The sequence below is a fragment of the Aquarana catesbeiana genome, linkage group LG02 (genome assembly GCF_042186555.1).
Source record: "Aquarana catesbeiana isolate 2022-GZ linkage group LG02, ASM4218655v1, whole genome shotgun sequence".
Classification (NCBI taxonomy): domain Eukaryota; kingdom Metazoa; phylum Chordata; class Amphibia; order Anura; family Ranidae; genus Aquarana; species Aquarana catesbeiana.
In genome coordinates, this window is record NC_133325.1 from 102784970 (window position 1) to 102804379 (window position 19410).

At 42.8% G+C, this 19410-nt stretch overlaps 1 protein-coding gene across 1 annotated transcript in view; it reads left to right on the plus strand.

Moving 5' to 3' along the window:
* The first annotated feature begins 400 nt into the window (after nt 1–400).
* SMAD9 (SMAD family member 9) overlaps nt 401–19410 on the plus strand; it is a 69606-nt gene continuing 50596 nt past the window's right edge. Inside the window, exon 1 of the mRNA XM_073613302.1 lies at nt 401–580. The gene's annotated coding sequence lies outside the window, so the exon portion shown is untranslated. The remainder of the gene's footprint in view (nt 581–19410) is intronic.

Below are 19410 nucleotides of genomic sequence, written 5' to 3' on the forward strand. Positions count from 1 at the left end.
ATTGATGTCCAATGTACCTGAACTGTCTCCCTTTATTTTGTAAAGTGCTGTGCACACTGTTGGCTCAATACAAATCCAATTTAAATGCTAGAAAATGGCACACAGTGCCTGGTATAAATGGCTCCATGGTCTTTGGTGGCAGGATGAGAAGTCCTTGTTGTAGTTCTATCCTCCTCCAGGACAGGGAAGGTGCCCACTCTGGTATTGGGATGTCCCCCTCCTATGATAATGACACTGGAGGAGTCCAGACAGCCTGCTGAGCCATCCTCTCATTCCTAGACTGTGTGACCTCCATCACCTCCAACCCCTACACCCCCCTCCATCTCTACCCCCCCCACCCCATATCTCACCCCCCCTCCCCTCCCCCCTCCTGTCCAGGACTGGCTGGGAGAGGAGGAAGACGTGTCCTGGGTCAGTTCCAGCTCTGCGCAGTAATACTCAGTGACAGAGCAGCCGGAGAGGCTCCAGCCTGACTGACGCCTGACTGTGTGCTGCCTCCTCCTCCTCCTCCTCCTCCTCCTCCTCCTCCTTCAGACCCAGCCGCCTCACTCCTCCGTACCCCACCGGACACCACACACAGGTAAGGGGACACCTTCTATTCCACCATAGCGCTGCCCTGGGTGAGGACGGTGTACACCGGGCAATGGGACACTCTCCTTCCATCACACTGCATTGGATTCCTCATTATACATCGCTCTATACATCGCATCATGGATCACCTCTCATTCATCATTACATTATAGTGCTTAGTACATCGCTCTCCTCTATCAATTACTGCCTGTCATCTATCACTTTACTCCTCTTCTACTATACACCCCACTCCTTATTATCATACACCCCACTCCTTATTATCATACACCCCACTCCTTATTATCATACACCCCACTCCTTATTACTATATTATACACCCCACTCCTTATTATCATACACCCCACTCCTTATTACTATATTATACACCCCACTCCTTATTATCATACACCCCACTCCTTATTACTATACTATACACCCCACTCCTTATTACTATACTATACACCCCACTCCTTATTACTATACTATACACCCCACTCCTTATTACTATACTATACACCCCACTCCTTATTACTATATTATACACCCCACTCCTTATTATCATACACCCCACTCCTTATTACTATACTATACACCCCACTCCTTATTACTATATTATACACCCCACTCCTTATTACTATATTATACACCCCACTCCTTATTACTATACTATACACCCCACTCCTTATTATCATACACCCCACTCCTTATTACTATATTATACACCCCACTCCTTATTACTATACTATACACCCCACTCCTTATTACTATACTATACACCCCACTCCTTATTATTATACTATACACCCCACTCTTTATTGTAATACTGTACACCCCACTCTTTATTACTATACTATACACCCCACTCTTTATTATTATTACTATACTATACACCCCACTCTTTATTATTATACTATACACCCAACTCTTTACTATTATAGTCTATGAACACTCTTTACTTCCCCTATAGTTTATAGGATAGTCTTTACTCTGCTTATAATCTATAGGACACTCTTTATTTTATAGCCTATAGGGCACTTTTTTACTCCTCTTATAGTCTATAGGACACTCGTTATTTTATAGATACAATATTTGTTACTCCTCCTATAGTCTATAGGATAAACTTTCCTTTTTTCATAGTCTGCAGAACAGTCATTACTCTTCTTATAATCTATAAGGTAGTCTTTATTCTTCATATAGTCTATACTAGTGTCTTTATACCTCTCTTCTAGTCCATAGGATAGTCTTATCTTCTTATAATCTATAGTGCAGTCTTTACTCTTTTTATAGTCTGTAGTACAGTCTTTACTCCTGTTCTAGTCTATAGGAGGCTGTTTACACTTCTTATAGCTTATAGGACCGCCTTTACTCTTTATTTTTAGTCTATATAGGATAGTATTTACTCTTCCTATAATCTATAGAATAGTCTTTACACTTTGTATAGTCTATTAGACAATCTTTATTCTTTTTATAGCCTATAGTTACACATGAAACCATATCTGCTGCTGAACTGTAATTATTGAGATCTGATCGCCTTTTAGGTATTGGATGATCCATACTGCACCAAGCACTTATATAGGTTACTGCTGTCTATAGCTACATGTGACTTTCCGGCTCCTGCTAAAATAATGTTATAGACCTTAGATCCGCACTACACCAAACTCTTCTATAGGTCATATCTATCTATCTATCTATCTATCTATCTATCTATCTATCTATCTATCTATCTATCTATCTATTTTTTTTTTTTTTTTAAGAAATTGTATTGTGTGGTATGGATCCAGACCACACCAAACTTGTCCATAGGACAGTCTTTATTTAGTTTATCGTCTGTAGCTATATGTAAGATTGCACCTACTGCTGAACTCTGTTTAGATCTGATCCCCCTATTGATTTTCTATCCGTATTACACCAAACTCTTCCATGACTTATAATAATACTGCAATCTATAGCTATGTGTGACTGAGTTCTCTTTATAGGTAGTAGATCCATAACACACCAGACTCTTCTATAGGTTAAAGTACTACAGTCTATAGCTACATGTGACTTTCCAGCTAGAGCTGAACTGTGATTGTTTATAAATATTACATGCAAAATAAGCAAAGCAAACAAACAAGCCTTTCTTCTGCTGGCCATACACACACAGAATTTTGGCCAATTGTAACTGAACGATTATTTGTCGGTCGAAAGCAAATTGGCCACTAACTGATAGAATAAACTCGTTTACATGACCGTAGTGATCGTTGGCTAACAATAAAAACATATATAAATTATCCAAGACATAATATTCTTTTCATTCCGATTACAACATACACATATAAACTTTAGTTGAACTGGTAAAGTTTTCGCTTCAGATCCATTGACATTAGCCAGGCCCACGGTCGAAATCGTTGGTAAAGTTGGGTCCACTAATGGCACGATTGTTGAACAATCTTTCCAGAATCTACCAGTTCCGGCCAAAATTTTGTGTGTGTATGGCTAGCATTAGGCTATAACATTGGTAGGTGAGGGGCACTTCTCAGTATACAAGTTGTATAATACCCCTTTCACACTGGGGCCGCGTCTGCATTAGCGCTAAAGTGACGCTCGTTTTAGTGTCGCTTTAGCGCTGTTTAAGCGGCGCTTTTCTGCCGCTAGCGGGTGCTTTTACCCCCAAAGTAGGGGGTTAAAAACACCAGTGTTGCGGCGCTTCCAAAGCACTTTTCAGGCACTTTGGAAGTGCTGCCTATGCATTTCAATGGGCAGGGCATTACAGTGCTCCCAAATCGCCCCAAAGATGCTGCTTGCAGGACTTTTTCTAACGTCCTGCAAGCTCACTGCCCCAGTTCGAAAAGACACACAATGAAATGAATGGGAGGCGGTTTTCAAGCACTATTTAGAGGCTATTTCTAGCGCTAAAACGCCTGAAAACCGCCTCATTGTGAAAGGGCTCTTATACAATTTGTCTTAACTTAGTAAATAATGAATCTTTACCTTAAACTGGGTTACCTATTCTGGTTATTTTTAAAGACATTGGGGGAGATTTGCTAATATTGGAGTCTGCAAAATCTGGTGCAGCTCTGCATAGAAACCAATCAGCTTCCAGGTTCTATGATCAAAGCTTAATTGAACAAGCTGAAGTTAGAAGCTGATTGGCTACCATGCAGAGCTGCACCAGATTCTGCTCCAGTTTTAGAAAAATCTCCCCCCATTATTTGAAAAGCACAGATACACATTTGGAGGGATCATGTCAGAGCTGTGTATGCTTACTTGAGATAAAAGTGCTTGAAGCGGAGTTCCCCCCACTTTTACAAGGTGGTCTTAAACTAAAGACCACCCCTTCACCCCTTGTTTTTGGATTTTTTTTCTTACCTTTTTAGAAGTACATAGGAGGTTATTTACTAAAGGCAACTCCACTTTGCACTACAAGTGCAAACTACAAATGCAAAGTGCACTTGAAATTGCACTGAAAGTGCACTTGGAAGTAAAGTCGCTGTAAATCTGAGGGGGACATGCAAGGAAAATAAAAAACAGCGTTTTAGCTTGCACATGATTGGATGATAAAATCAGCAGAGCTTCCACTCATTTCAGATCTACCCCTCAGATTTACAGTGACTGCACTTCCAAGTGCACTTTCAGTGCAATTTCAAGTGCACTTTGCACTTGTAGTTTGCACTTGTAGTGCAAAGTGGATTTGCCTTTCGTAAATAACCCCCATAGTGTACTTTGGTCCTAGCCTGGCCGCGGCGCAGTACATCATGGGGGTTATTTACGAAAGGCAAATCCACTTTGCACTGAAAGTGCACTTGGAAGTGCAGTCACTCTAAATCTAAGGGGTAGATCTGAAATGAGGTGAAGCTCTGCTGATTTTATCATCCAATCATGTGCAAGCTAAAATGCTGTTTTTTATTTTCCTTGCATGTCCCCCTCGGATCTACAGCGACTTTACTTCCAAGTGTACTTTCAGTGCAAAGTGGATTTTCCTTTAGTAAATAACCCCCCCATGTCCTCTTCTGCGGGGAGCCCTCCTCTTTCTCCCCCGCTGCCTTCTGGGACCTGTGTGTGTCCCAGAAGACGACGGGGGCCATTCAAAAAGCGCTGTGCGACTCGCGCATGCACAGTAGGAAACAGGCTGTGAAGCCTGAAGGCTCCACTGCCGGTTTCCCTTAGTTACAATGGAGGTGCCTGCACCCGATCCGATTGGACGGATCAGCCTCGGAGGGGGGCGACATCACAGGCTTCTGGACAGGTAATTGTCCTTATTAAAAGTCAGCAGCTACAGTGTTTGTAGCTGCTGACTTAAAAAAAAAAAAAACTTTTTGGAGGGTGAAACTCCGCTTTAAAGCGCTGCATAAACTGTCGGCGCTATATAAATCATGTAGAATAATAATAATAAATAAATGTGCCAACACCAGGGGTGTCATAACACAGGGGTACATAATGAAATAGAGACATTCTGGGCTATAATAAAGTCTCCGTCTGATCTGGGCATCCTGGAGATTCTGGTGCCACCAGTGATGATGAGTTTGCTTTGATCACACTGACTTTATACAGAATAGTGAAGCCAAACAGGCAAGCAGATTCTTCTATGTTCCCGGTGCGTGAGATGAAAGTTTGTTTCACTTTTCTTTCCTGCAGTCTTCATACTTCAGTTCCTGTTGTGTATATTTTAAAGCCAACCCAGAGCAAAAAGAAAAACATTGTTGCTTCCCATAGCAGGTTCTGTGTTTTTTTAAAAAGTGACAGTTACATTCTTTGAACAAACATCCTGTTTTTTTTTTTTCCCTAAATATTGTAAATCACCCCCCCCCCCCCTTTTTTTTTTTTTTTTTCGTTGGACATGAGTTTATTGAAGTTATGAGAAGAGTACATATATATGATGATGGTGGGGTGGGTGGTGGTGAGTGCATGCTCATAGTGATCCATGGGATGAATCCAGCCATGTATGTATCTTGGAGATGCCTTGACATATTGGCAGTGTTATAGTGTGATCAGGGGAGGAGGGAGAGACAGGAGAGAGAGGAGACACACTGACGCCAGTATTGTGATCAGGAGAGAGAAGGGAAGGAGGAGTTTGCTCTCCCAAGACTGCATCATTTCTCCCTATACAAATAACACGATGACGCAGGAGGTGAGACTGTTCTTTGCTCTGGTGACAAGTCTCCCCCCCCCCCTGATATTATATGGAAAGTGTGTTAACCCCACTTATCCCGAGGAAAAAGATAACGAACACGTGATGGAATCGATATACTTATCCATTGAACACACATATAAAATTGTTGCAAACATTTTTACTTCTAACTTCAAAAAAAAAAAAAAAAAAACTTGCATAGAATAATAGCACAAAGATAAAATCATGAGGGTTTATGCATACAGGCGTAATAATAAAATAGTGATATCTACACGGGGTCTTGGTGGCAGAAAGATCCTGCATTAAAAACGCACATATTGGTCGGTAAAGTGCGTCAGCTTAGACACGTAATTGGCCATAAAATGTTCACACCCGTATCATGTTTCTTCCATTGCTTTAGCACGTGTTCACTCCCAGCATTTACATGTATTTATATGTGTACACATGTTAATCACGCAGAAATACTGATCGCGACTGCAGAATTTTCTACTTTCGTTTTATGCATCGGTGGGTCCATAAAAGTACAATACTGCTGTGTTCAGACTTGTAAAAAAATATACACTGTATGGATCTGAAGGCATCGTTTTTATGCCTGTGTGCAAAAGCCATTACAGACAATAGCAGTACTAGTATTTATTTATTACAGGTACTTATAGGTACTTATACAAGTACTTATATAGCACCAACAATTTTATACAGTGCTTTACATATATACTGTGCATTCACATCAGTCCCTGCCCTCAAGAAGCTTACAATCGAAGGTACTACATACCAGAATAGTTGTACAGTCCACATATTGTAAGTCACCCCATGTGACAGTGGGGGGGATTTACTAAAACTGGAGCACTTAGAATCTGGTGCAGCTGTGCATGATAGCCAATCAGCTTCTAACTTCAGTTTGTTCCGTTAGGGTACTTTCACACTGGGGCGGTGCTGGCGTTAGTGGTAAAGCGGCGCTAGTTTTAGCGGCACTTTACCGCTGTTATAGTGGCACTAGCAGGGCACTTTTAACCCCCCCCCCGCTAGCGGCCGAGGAAAGGGTTAAAAGCGCCCGTGTTGCGGCCTGCCGAAGCGCATTGCAGACGCTTCAGCAGCGCTGCCTATTCATTTCAATGGGCAGGGTGTTTTGGGAGCGGTGTATTATACATAAAGATGCTGCTTGCAGGACTTTTTTTTTCCGTCCTGCAAGTGCACCGCCCCAATGTGAAAGCGCTCGGGCTTTCACACTGGGGAGGCATGAGAGGCTTTACAGGCGCTATTATTACCGCTAAAACGCCTGAAAAGTGCCTCAGTGTGAAAGTACCCTTAAAGTGATACTAAAGTCTGTTTTTTTTCTTTAAAAATAACAAACGTTATACTTACCTGCGCTGTGTAGTGTTTTTGCACAGAGCAGCCTGGATCCTCCTCTTCTCGGGTCCCCCGTCAGTGCTCCTGGCCCCTCCCTCCTGTCACGTGAGCTTGCTATGGGGCACCTGCGCCAAGCCACAGCTCTGTGTGTCCATTCAGACGTGGAGCCGCAGTTCGGCCCCCGCCCCCTCTCTCTCCGCATTGGCGGCAGAGTCCCGGATGCCAAGGCACTCATGCACATCACTGGATCGAGATGGGGCTCAGGTAAGTATTAGGGGGGCTGAGGGGGGTTGTTACACACAGAAGGTATTCTATCTTAACCTCTTCCCGCTCGCCAGCCATCAGATGACGGCTGGTGGCGCGACTCTTGTTCTGGGTGGACATCATATAACTGCCATCCAGTACGACTGCTCTTGCTCGCCCGCAGCCACGCCGTGTTGCTAGGACACGGCGTGACCCCGATCTGTGTAAAGAGCCGCGGCGGCCGTTCCTTCCAAGCGTATGTGCTGATGATATCATTGGCTGTATATACAGTAAATATTTCCTAAAAGGTGCAAGTTTAGGAGATATTTACAGTACCTATAGGTAAGCCTTATTATAGGCTTACCCAGTTGCATAATTAGAACCTTCAGGGCCCCGATGCAAGAAACCATGAAGGGCCCCCCTGACCCCCAGACAGGGCCCTTTCCTCCTATACTGGTGTCGGAACGCCAGGGCCCAGGTGCAAGTGGGTGGCTGCATATAAATGAGACAATTTCTCCATCCCCAACCCCCCCCCACGCTTCTCCTCCTCTCCCTCCCGCAGGCATTCAGCGGCTGATTGGTTCCTCTATATCAGTGTTTCTCAATATTTTTCCAGGCAGGGCACCCTTGAAGTATACCCCTAGGTGAATGGGGCTTCACTGCAACCACTCCACAACTGTGTGCATTGCACGCAGTTGCAGCATAGTGATGATGCATTTAGGAGGTTAAAACAGGCGGTCAGGAGGCAACTTATTGCCTCTTTACCGGCTGTCAAATGCCTCTTAAAATCAATCTAAGAATGGATCTCTTTTCAGAGGAACAGCATTTTTTTGCTGGTAGTATGAACAAGCGGGGGGGGAATTAGTTTTGATTGTACACATTAGGGGGTCAGGATTAAAAGCGTAAAAGCGCATGCATAAAATGTGCATACATACATGTAAACACACATGTACGCACATACACACATACATACAGATATATAAACACACACACATAATATACACACACACACACACATATATATATAAAAACATACACACATAATACACACACGCACACATACTGTATATATAAGCGCACACATAAATAAATACATACACTCATATATAAACACACATGTACACACACATACATGCACATACACACACATACATGCACACGCATATACATACATACACACACACACACATACACACACATATATAAATACACACACTGCCCTATGCAAACCACTACGTGTGTCAGTAGAAAGTTAATGAACTGTATATTTGGACAGGAATCGGATCGCATGGGCGTGGGTGCGATTCTGGTGCGGACAAAACATACATGCACACACACATATATACATACATACATATATACATACATACATACACATACACACACACACACACACATATAAACACACACACACACACATAAATACACACACACTCATATATAAAACAGACACACACATATATATATAAACACACACATATAATACACACACACATATACTGTATATATAAGCACACACGTATATAAATACACACACACACACACTCATATATAAACACACATATATAAATGCACATATGCACACACATATAAACACATGTACACACACATATATGCACATACACACACATATACATACACACACATATATAAATACACACACACTCATATATAAACACACACACACATAAACACACACACACATAATACACACACACATATACTGTATATATAAGCACACACGTATATAAATGCACACACACTCATATATGAACACACATATATAAATGCACATATGCACACACATATAAACACATGAACACACACATACATGCACATACACACACATACATGCACATACATACATACACACACACACACAAATACATACACACACATATATAAATACACACACTGCCCTATGCAAACCACTACATGTGTCAGTAGAAAGTTAATGATGCCCCCAGATCGGTTTGCATATCGCTGTGTGAACTGTATATTCGGACAGGAATCGGATCGTATGGGTGTGGGTGCGATTCTGGTGCGGACAAAAAAAAAGGGTCCTACACGATTTTGGTCCGAATGCGATGCAAATTCAGCCATCGCACAGACATCACATGTGATCTGCACAGCAATGCGAATCACATGCGATGTCTGACATCGCACAAGTGTGAATCGCCACTCAGCAAATCTGTCATTGGTGCTGCTGGGGTGAGCAGTTATGCTTAAAGCGGTATTAAAGCTTTGTTTTGTTTTTTAAATAACAAACATGTTATACTTACCTGCTCTGTGCAGTGGTTTTGAAAAGAGCAGCTACGATTCTTGTCTTTTCGGGGTCCCCCGCAGACGCTTCTAGCTCCCCCCCCCCCTTGAGCAGTGCCCCAGAGAAAGCCGCTTGCCCTGGGGGCACTGCTGCCTGCTCGCTCCCGAGCCGCTGCTCTGTGCGTCCATAAGGCTCGGCCCTGCCCCCACTCTCTCCTTATTGGCTCACTGTCTGTGAATGACAGCAGCGGGACCCAATGGGCTCCTGCTGCTGTCTCAGCCAATGAGGAGCAAGAGTCACAACACAACTGAGGCTATCGTGAACATCGCTCGATTGGAGGGAGCTCAGGTGTGGGGGGGAGGGGGGGTGCTGCACACAGAAGTTTTTTTGCATAGAATGCATGAAGGTAAAAAACCTTCAGCCTTTAGAACCACTTTAAATGGTTCAAAATGCTTTCCCTGCATTAAGGTAAAAACTGTTTCAATCGGTGTATCGCCCCCTTATCCCCCTTGTACTAACCTGAGTCAGGAATCGATCCAGCGTTGTGTCCGTCTGTATCAGCTCTCTCCTCTTCTCCATGCTGTTATAGGCTTTGTGGAGTTCAGGCTTGGCTGAGCCTCTCTGTCTGTGTCTATAGAAGCAGGCAGCACGGCTTTGGGTCAAGCCCTCAGGTATGCTACAATAGGAAGCAGCGCCAAAGAGGAGGAGCCGAGAACACTGGCAGTGGACCCCAGAAGAGGAGTATTGGGGCCACTTTGTGCAAAACAATTACACAGAGCAGGTAAGTATTACAGGTTTATTATTTTAAAAGAAAAAAAAAAAAGGACTTTACAAACGGTTTAATCGATGCGTAGAAACGGAGGTAGAAGGAGAGGTCCCTGGTCCACACTGAGGTTGATTTACTAAAGGAAAATAAGATGTGCCTTTTGCAAAGGAAGTTGAACTCCGCAAGATTAGTAAATGAGGTGAAACACTGCTGACCTCCATTGTGATTGGGTATTCTTTGCAAAGCGAAACTTTACCACATTCTGTCAGGCCCGTTTACAAGTGTGAATGTGGCCTTAAAAGAGAAGTAGTTTTTTTTTTTCTAGATTCATACTTACCTAGGTGGATGCTGCATCTGTCCCCCAGCACCTTTACACTGAGAACCGAGCGATTGAACATCGCTGATGGCTCCGTTCTCTCAGCTCCCCGAGCGTAGAGATGCTGACTGTCAGTCACAGCTCTCCGCTCTGCTCCTCCACACTCTGGAGCGCTGAGCTGTGGAGGGGCGGGGAGTGGCTCGCTAAGAGGCTGAGACTGTATCAGTCCAGGTACCTGGCGGATTCAGACTTTATTGTTGTGATAACGCGGTGCCTGGACTGATTCCTGTGATGTCAGCAGAGAGTGGACTACAGCCCGCTCTCTGCTGAAAACGGGTCACAGGAGTCAAAAACAAATTGCACTCCTGTGATCCACAGGAGACGCCCAGCCAAATGAGTTCAGGCTGGACTTCTCCTTTAAGATCAGTACAGGTTTTCTAACCTGCTTGATTACATGTCCTCTTAGAGCAGGGGTCTCAAACTGGCAGCCCTCCAGCTGTTGCGAAACTACAAGTCCCATGAGGCATCGCAAGGCTGACAGTTCCAAGCATGACTCCCTCAGGCAGAGGCATGATGGGACTTGTATCCGCAACAGCTGGAGGGCCACCAGTTTGAGACCCCTGTCTTAGAGAGAGTGGTTGGCTGGTGGTCATGTGTGGGGTCCATAGGTATAATGCAGTTGTCATTATCTGGGTAAGGACAGCTGGAGCAAGCAACTGTCATTTCATGTCTGGGCCTAGTTTTAGAACAGTTTTTTTTTTCCTTTCTAAAGTCATTTTACACATTTTTTCCCTTTGTATATGTTAACAAGGGTCAATGAGCAGCTGTGGACCCCACCCCTTACCTGCACCCAGACACCTGGTGACATATAAACAAGCCTCTGACACTGGAGACTTTTTCCAGACTGAACTCTTCTAGTATAAGAATTGCAAAGTGTATTGGGTTCAGATTCAGGTAATGGGGCAATTGTGAGGTAGGAAAGCCTATATTATGCATTTATGAATGTATCTGGAATGTATCATTTTCCCTACTACAACCACTGTATCTGTACAACATCCAAAACCACAAACTCTGCTTGGTCAGAGTGGTTGTGTCACTGTTTGTTAGTAGTTGTCCAATGTGGTGACCAAACTGGGGTGCTGCAGACTCTCAAAGGGAAACTATAGCATAGCTCCCAACTGTCCCTGATTTCGAGGGACTGTTTCTCATTTGGAAGAAAGTCCCTCTGTCCCTCTTTCCTCCTCATTTTGGTCAGACCTATATAGTTGTATATAAAATGCACTGTTTATCTATCCAAACGTATTTCCCAGTGCTAAACCTTTCATCCAATTTCTAAATTGCTGCAATTGTAAGTTTCAAAAGCCAATATAAAGGAATAGTAGTGGTAAAAAAGTACTTGTTGGTTTACCCAATCATTTATTTTTCTACAATTCTCCTTAAAGGGGGCGTGGCAGGGTTTGTGTCCTATGCCTTCATACCTTTGCTAATAGGTGTCCCTCATTCCCATCTCAAAAAGTTGGGAGGTGTGCTATAGTATTTTTTAATATTGATAGACAAGGGGACATAATGCCATGGTCTAAGGCAGGGGTAGGCAACTGGGGCCCTCCAGCTGTTGTGGAACTACATTTCCCATTAGGTATCGCAAGGCTGGCAGTTACAATTACTCCCAGAGGCATGATGGGACTTGTAGCAGCTGGGGGGCTCCAGGTTGCCTACCCCTGGTCTAAGGTAAGTATCCATAGAAAAAGAAAAGTATACAGCCCACCCCTGCTTGTGTTTCCTCCTCCCCCTACTAATGCACAGAAAGTATCATCCTCCTTCCAAGACATACAGTAATTGCAATGTGGTATAAAGAGGCATCTGGTACTAGAGGTTTGCTCACAAATCATCTTATTTAAGTGGAGTTCCACCCAAAAATGGAACTTCCACTTATTGGATTCCTCCCCCCCCTCCGGTGTCACATTTGGCACCTTTCAGGGGGGAGGAGGGAGAAGATATCTGTCTAATACAGGTATTTGCTCCCACTTCCTGGCATAGATCACCGCAGAGCTTGCGGTGACCTACGCCACTTCCAGTGCCTACGCTCTCCTCCACTGCTGTGTTCTGTGAGGCAGGGACCAGAGAGGACGTGCCGCGCGACTCACGCATGCGCAGTAGGGAAGCAGGAAGTGAAGCCGCACGGCTTCACTTCCTTATTCCCGTACCGAGGATGGCGGCGGCAGCAGCCGAGAGCCGAAGGACGGATCGGCTTCGGCTGCCGACATCGCGGACTCCCTGGACAGGTAAGTGTCCATATATTAAAAGTCAGCAGCTGCAGTATTTGTAGCTGCTGGCTTTTAATCATTTTTTTTCAGTGAACCTCCGCTTTAAGTAATAATAATAAGTAATAATAAGACTGCCATACATGGATTGAATATTGGCCGGTTCATCAGGGATTGGCCAAATTTCCATGTATGGACTAAGCTGGTTGTACACAGGTCAATCTATCAATCAGCTTTTGTACAGTTGGCCTGTCAGGTTTTTCCTGGAACCATTAGTGCCGCCAGCTATAGCCAGCAACGCTAATCAATGTGTTCTGATGGCGAGTAATTTTCCCCTCTATCAGAATACAATAGCTGAGCGAGAGGATTCCACCATCCACATCAAATGTATGAAGGGGGAATCTGCAATTTTTTTTTTAGTCCCACCCACTGGAACAAAAAAAAAAGAATCATGTATGGCTGGCTGGACCGGGTGTACTTGTATGTTTTTTATGCTTACTAAATAAAAGAAGAGGTTTTTTTTTTTGTGTGTGTCCCTCTCTGAATAACACTGTACCATGGGTAATGATACATCATCATGGCAGAGAGGACCTTTCTTTAGCACTAGCTACCAAATCCAATCCTACGCACCAGGCAGGGACCTGTTATATCAGTGCCTAGTTTTTTTTTTTTAAGATTCTTTGCAGCATTTTTGCATGGGGTGGGGTGGTGGTAGGAAATGGTGCTTTAAAGGAATCCCGTCACGTACAAGCAGACATTTTATTAGCTGGTTCAGTATACCAAAGGTCTGACTACTGCCTATTGTTGATTATCACTGCTGGACTGTTCAGTCTTTTATGCTTCATCAGTGCTTGGCTGCCCTCAGATCTAATGCACCAGATGATCAAATCTAAACATGCAGACCGGTAACGTAACCAGTGCGTTGGTCCAAATTAAGCAAAGGTCAGTATGGCAGTAAATACGGTACAAGAGTCGGACAAGGCATATTTGCTGGGTGGTCATCACCAGACAGTCAGATTTAGTGCCAGGAGCATCAGACAAAGCAAAGTCTTTAAATGAGCCAGGGGTCAAATCAAGAAAGAAATTCAAGCCGGGCATCGGTATAAAATAGGAGAAGGGACAATCAGAGTCTGGAACATAGAAAGGTCTGGACAGGCAGAATTCAATTTGTTGTCAGAACAAGCTGGGTCGGCAGTAAAAAGCAAAACTCTTCATTAGCCAACATGGCCACGATTGGCTTGCTGCAGACCCCCATTCTAAATCTTCCCTACTCTATCCATAACAGACAAAAAAAACTTTAAAGTCTACATTCATTTAAAAAAAGAGAATTAAAATAAGCAGAGAACTGTACTTGTGAATAATAGGATCCAAACAGATTACAATGTTTATTTGGGGGAAATATTAAACAAGAAATCTGTGTGATACAACTGCAATTGTCTGCTATTTTTCTTCTCTTCAGTTTTAATGGATCAGCCCAATATCTTTCTATGATAATAAAATATGGATTTAACACTTGAACCTGGCCATAGGTAGATCCGAGTTCAGACAGTTCAACAGGGACCAACTGAATTTTGATCCATGTGTGGCCGTTCTTGCTCGAAACAAGTAGATCTAACAACAGACTTCTGTTGAACGAGTTTGCTGGAAAATGTTTCTTGATCAGCAGCTGCAGCCAATGGGAGGAATCCCGCAGTCAGAATAGGATGTCTCACTGGGGAGGATTCCTCTGGGCACCTCGCTTGTGTGGATGGAGGAATATGTTTATTTATTTTGTATCAGCCTATTGGCTGATCGAAAGGATAGAAAAAAACAAACAAACAAGTAATCTATAGGCACTTTTTTTTTTAGTCAATTTAAGTTTAGTCATTTAAAAAAAAATATCTGCAAAAGGCAAGGCACGTACATTTAATGCAAAATGTCCCTTGTGCTGCTAGCTGGTCTGTTAGTTTAAATCTGAAGTCCTCTGACAGCCTGGGTTCTGTTTTCTTGGCCTCGCTATGTAGCAAGCCTTGTCTGATCCTTGCCACACTTTCCCGCAGTCTTACTTCAACTCCAGGAGCCAGGGACTACTAATGATTGTAAGAAGAAAACTGTGCTGTGTACAAACCCAACAACCCCAGCTGCAACTCAAAGTGAAATACACAAGTAAAAATAAGTAAAAAAGGGAGCTGCGCTCTCAAATGATGTGTTAATCCAAATATGATAACAAACAAATATAAATGAATGAATGAAAATAGTAATTATAAGTCCCGAAACAATGAATCCTGTGATATATATATATAAATATATATATATATATATATATATATATATATATATATATATATATATATATATATATATATATATATAAAGTCCTCCGGTATCAGACAAAATCTGACTATATATATATATATATATATATATATATATATATATATATATATAAAGTCCTCCGGTATCAGACAAAATCTGTGAACAATTAACTCAATATATTTATTTATGTATTAAGATGAATATGCCAAAAAATGTATCAAAAAATCCAAGAGTCCTCAATTGAGGACTCTTGGATTTTTTGATATATTTTTTGGCATATTCATCTTAATATATATATATTTTTTTAATATATGTATATATTTTTTTTTAATCATTTATTGAGTTAATCTTTTGCAGATTTTGTCTGATACCGGAGGACTTTATATATGTCACAGGATTCATTGTTTTGGGACTTTGGGATCATCACTTTTTTCATTCATTCATTTATATTTGTTTGTTATCATATTTGGATATACAAATTATTGATTTCAGATATGATCACTCTATAGTACTATCTTTCCCTCGAAAACAGTCAGTAGACATGTACAAGTTGAGTTGAATTGAGCTCTAGTGAATGTATTTTGTGTTGGTGATGGCAGTCGATATACATTTGGCTTTTAGGCCTCATGCACACTGGAAATGTACTAAGTTCTCATAGAAGCCTTCCTCCTGGCAGCGTTTTGGGAAAAAAAAAGGCCGACGCTTGTAAAAGTGTGTACCGCGTTTAGCCACGTTTAGCCGTGTTTACCCGCGTCAAGCATTTAAGTGTTAATTCATTTCATTGGCTAGAATAAATTATGTAATCTTGCCATTTAAATGAATTAATGTTTAAGCGCTAAACGTGCCTAGCGTTAATGCGCATTTAGACGCGCCTGCAAGCATCAGGTTTTTTCCTGTCCAAACTCTGCTGATGCTGGGCTCACTGGCAGTGTTTTTTTTACTGCTAAAAGCCTATGTGTGCATGGACACATAGGGGTTGATTTACTAAAGGCAAATAGAGTTGCCCTCTGCAAGTGCAGTTGCTACAGAGCTTAGTAAATGATGTAAAGCTTCACTTTGAAAAGAGTACCCAATTATGTGCAAGGAAATTTTAAAAAACTGCATCTTTGCTTGCACATGATTGGATGATGGAAATCAGCAGAGCTTCTGCTCATTTACTAAGGTCTGGAGCAACTGAACTTTGCAAAGTGCACAGTCCATTTGCCTTTAGTAGATCAACCCCATAGGCTAACATGCAGGGGAGTTTAGAGGCAGTAAAAAGATGCCAAATGCCCCTAGGAACTTCTGTAATAATGTCCAGTGTGCATGAGGCCTTACTTGATGACAAAGCAGTGTCTGAGTGCTGAGCGTCCTAGCTTTCTATAAAGAAAAAGATCAATGTAATAACTATTTTCCTGCCAGGAGCGATTTTACTTCTTCATCGAAAGAGATCATTTATTGCATGGTTTATTTCCTACCATTGCACAGTGAAGGGAAACATGCAAACAACGTTATCAATGCACAGCTCCAGAAATTACCTAGTAAGTTCATATTCTCAATATAGGGCAACCTTTGTTCCAGGAATCCATGGCCATTAAAATATATGACAGTTTAACTGGTGTAATCATACAGCTCCCGCAATGAAGATGGCTGCTCTGTGCACTGAACGTCTTCCCTAACAGGGTGCCTTAGCTTCACAGGCTTTGTAGTCGCATCTCTACCTTTTCCTAGACCCACCAGCCATGCATTAAAAAAGAGCCAGATTTGTACAAAACTAGAACAGACAGTCCTCATAGAACAACCATCAATGGACCTGTTCAGCTCTTGGACAATCTCATAACAACACAATGTTATACATGTTAGACAGCAACGTGGTTAGAGGGGAGAGAACGGAAGGGATGATAATGGGGAAGGAGGTGGAGGGAGGCAGCAGAAAAATTGTGAATCAAAATTGAACATTATACACATAAGTAGGGTTGTTATAGGATATTGACAGGGCCGTAACTCATTTTGTGGGGCAAACCTAGTTATCTCAAGTCTCCCGCGACTCGCAAGCCTGCACTGCCACTCAGCCTGGAGCAGGGCCGGACTGGCCTACCGGGATACTGAGAAATTTTCCGGTAGGCTGCCTGCCCTGGGGCCGCTTTGAGCTGCGTCTGCAGTGGCGCCCAGGGCCGATCCAAATGCAGAATCCTCCTCTCCCTCCCTGCAGGCTGCATTGATGGGCACTGACGAGGCTGCATTGGCACAGTTAGGCTGCAGATGGGCACAGTGAGGCTGCAGTGTTGGCACTGATGAGGCTGCAGATGGGCACAGTGAGGCTACATTGATGGCTCAGTGAGGCTGCATTGATGGGCACAGTGAGGCTGCATTGATGGGCACTGACGAGGCTGCAGATTGGCATAGTGAGGCTGCAGATTGGCACAGTAAGGCTGTAGATGGGCACAGTGAGGCTGCATTGTTGCAACTGATGAGGCTGCAGTTGGGCACAGTGAGGCTGCATTGATGGGCACAGTGAGGCTGCATTTTATAGGCACTGACGAGGCTGCAGATGGGCACAGTGAGGGTGCATTTTATAGGCACTGACGAGGCTGCAGATGGGCACAGTGAGGGTGCAGATTGGCACAGTGAGGCTGCAGATTGGCACAGCGAGGCTGCAGATTGGCACAGCGAGGCTGCATTGTTGGCACTGAGGAGGCTGCAAATGGGCACAGTAAGGGTGCATTGTTGGTGAGTGTGACACAACATTATCTTTTAAAGTATTATTTTATTATGGCATTATATTATTAATTATTTTTAAAGTATTATTTTATTATAATATTTTATTATGAATGGGGGGGGGGGGGGTTGTTGGCAAGGAGCATGACCTCCCTGAAATGAGCTTGCCACCTACCTCCCTGAAATTAGTTTTTGCAGGTTGTGATGTCTGCGTTAGGATTCTGGGGTAGAAGAGAAGGATGGATGGGAAGGGCTCTCTGGATACCACGGAGACAGCAAGCACACATTATTGCAGAGTCTAGACCCAAAAAAGGATCAGGCTCCCTGTAGACCAGCCAACAAGTCTGTGAAGTCAGGTCCCAGGTCTCATCTGGGTCGCTCCTGTTGGCTGCCATCAATGAAAAAAGGTTTGCCAGCTTTGGACACACTCAGGACCAGTCTAACAGTTGTTAAACCGCAGCTCATTGGGAGGTAAACTGAGGAACACTAATGTTGAGTATACAGTGCAGCAAACAGAACTATGTATTATACACCACACTGCAGTCAGAGTACAGAGGTCAGGACTATGGAATTGCACAAATTACTACCTTCACTCAACATGCCCCCTTACACTGGTGGTCAACACGCCAACTTATACTGGCGATCAGCGCTGAATTTGTCCCCTTAAATTGGCATTCACTGCTCAGTGTGAACCCTTACATTGGTGGTCAGTTTTCAAGCCCCTGTGCCTGTACCTACACTCACGTACATATGTAAACACACAAGCCAGGTGCATGTGGTTACATAAATGGAGATTGTGCCACACATATTAGATATTGCTGTACAGACCGGAGAACAATAATTCTTGCGCCATCATTCACTTTTAAGCATTGCTTATGGACAACTTTTGGTACCTTTGTTTTTCCACCCTTTGACGTGTTTAGTTTTATTTTTTACTCAACACAACCTTACCTTTTAAATTTTAGCAAAAATTGGGTAATATGTTGTGTTTGCATGCACAAAACAATGCACTGAAAATATGGATTTGATCATCTATAGTGTTTACATGGTATAGCAACTGCCACTGTTTTATTCTTTAGGGTCTCTGCATTTAAGTAATCTTCAAGCCTAAAATGAGCATTATAACGTGCTACATATTTTAACCTACACCAACATTAAAGACTCAGTAATGAAGCTGCTATAATTTATAACAGAAAGTAAAGGAAACATTTTTTTTTTAAATTCTATTATTTTTTTTTATTTTTTTTAACAATGTGGCTTCATTTATTTATTTATTTTTGATCAACTTTATTGCTATTACAACAAAGGATGAACAACATCCCTTTTTTTAGAGAAATCTGGGGTCTCCTCTGGCCTCCAAAGCACCCGATCAAACCGAGATCGGTTTGATCAGATGCTGTACAAGCCCATAACAGCTTGTCAGCAAACAAACCAAAGCCGGAAGTGACAAAATCCTTGGTGCTTCCAGTTTCTGATTTCACAGAGAGGGAGGAACAACTTCGGTTCCTCTCTCTCTGCACAGTGCACAGGATGCCACCAGTCGAA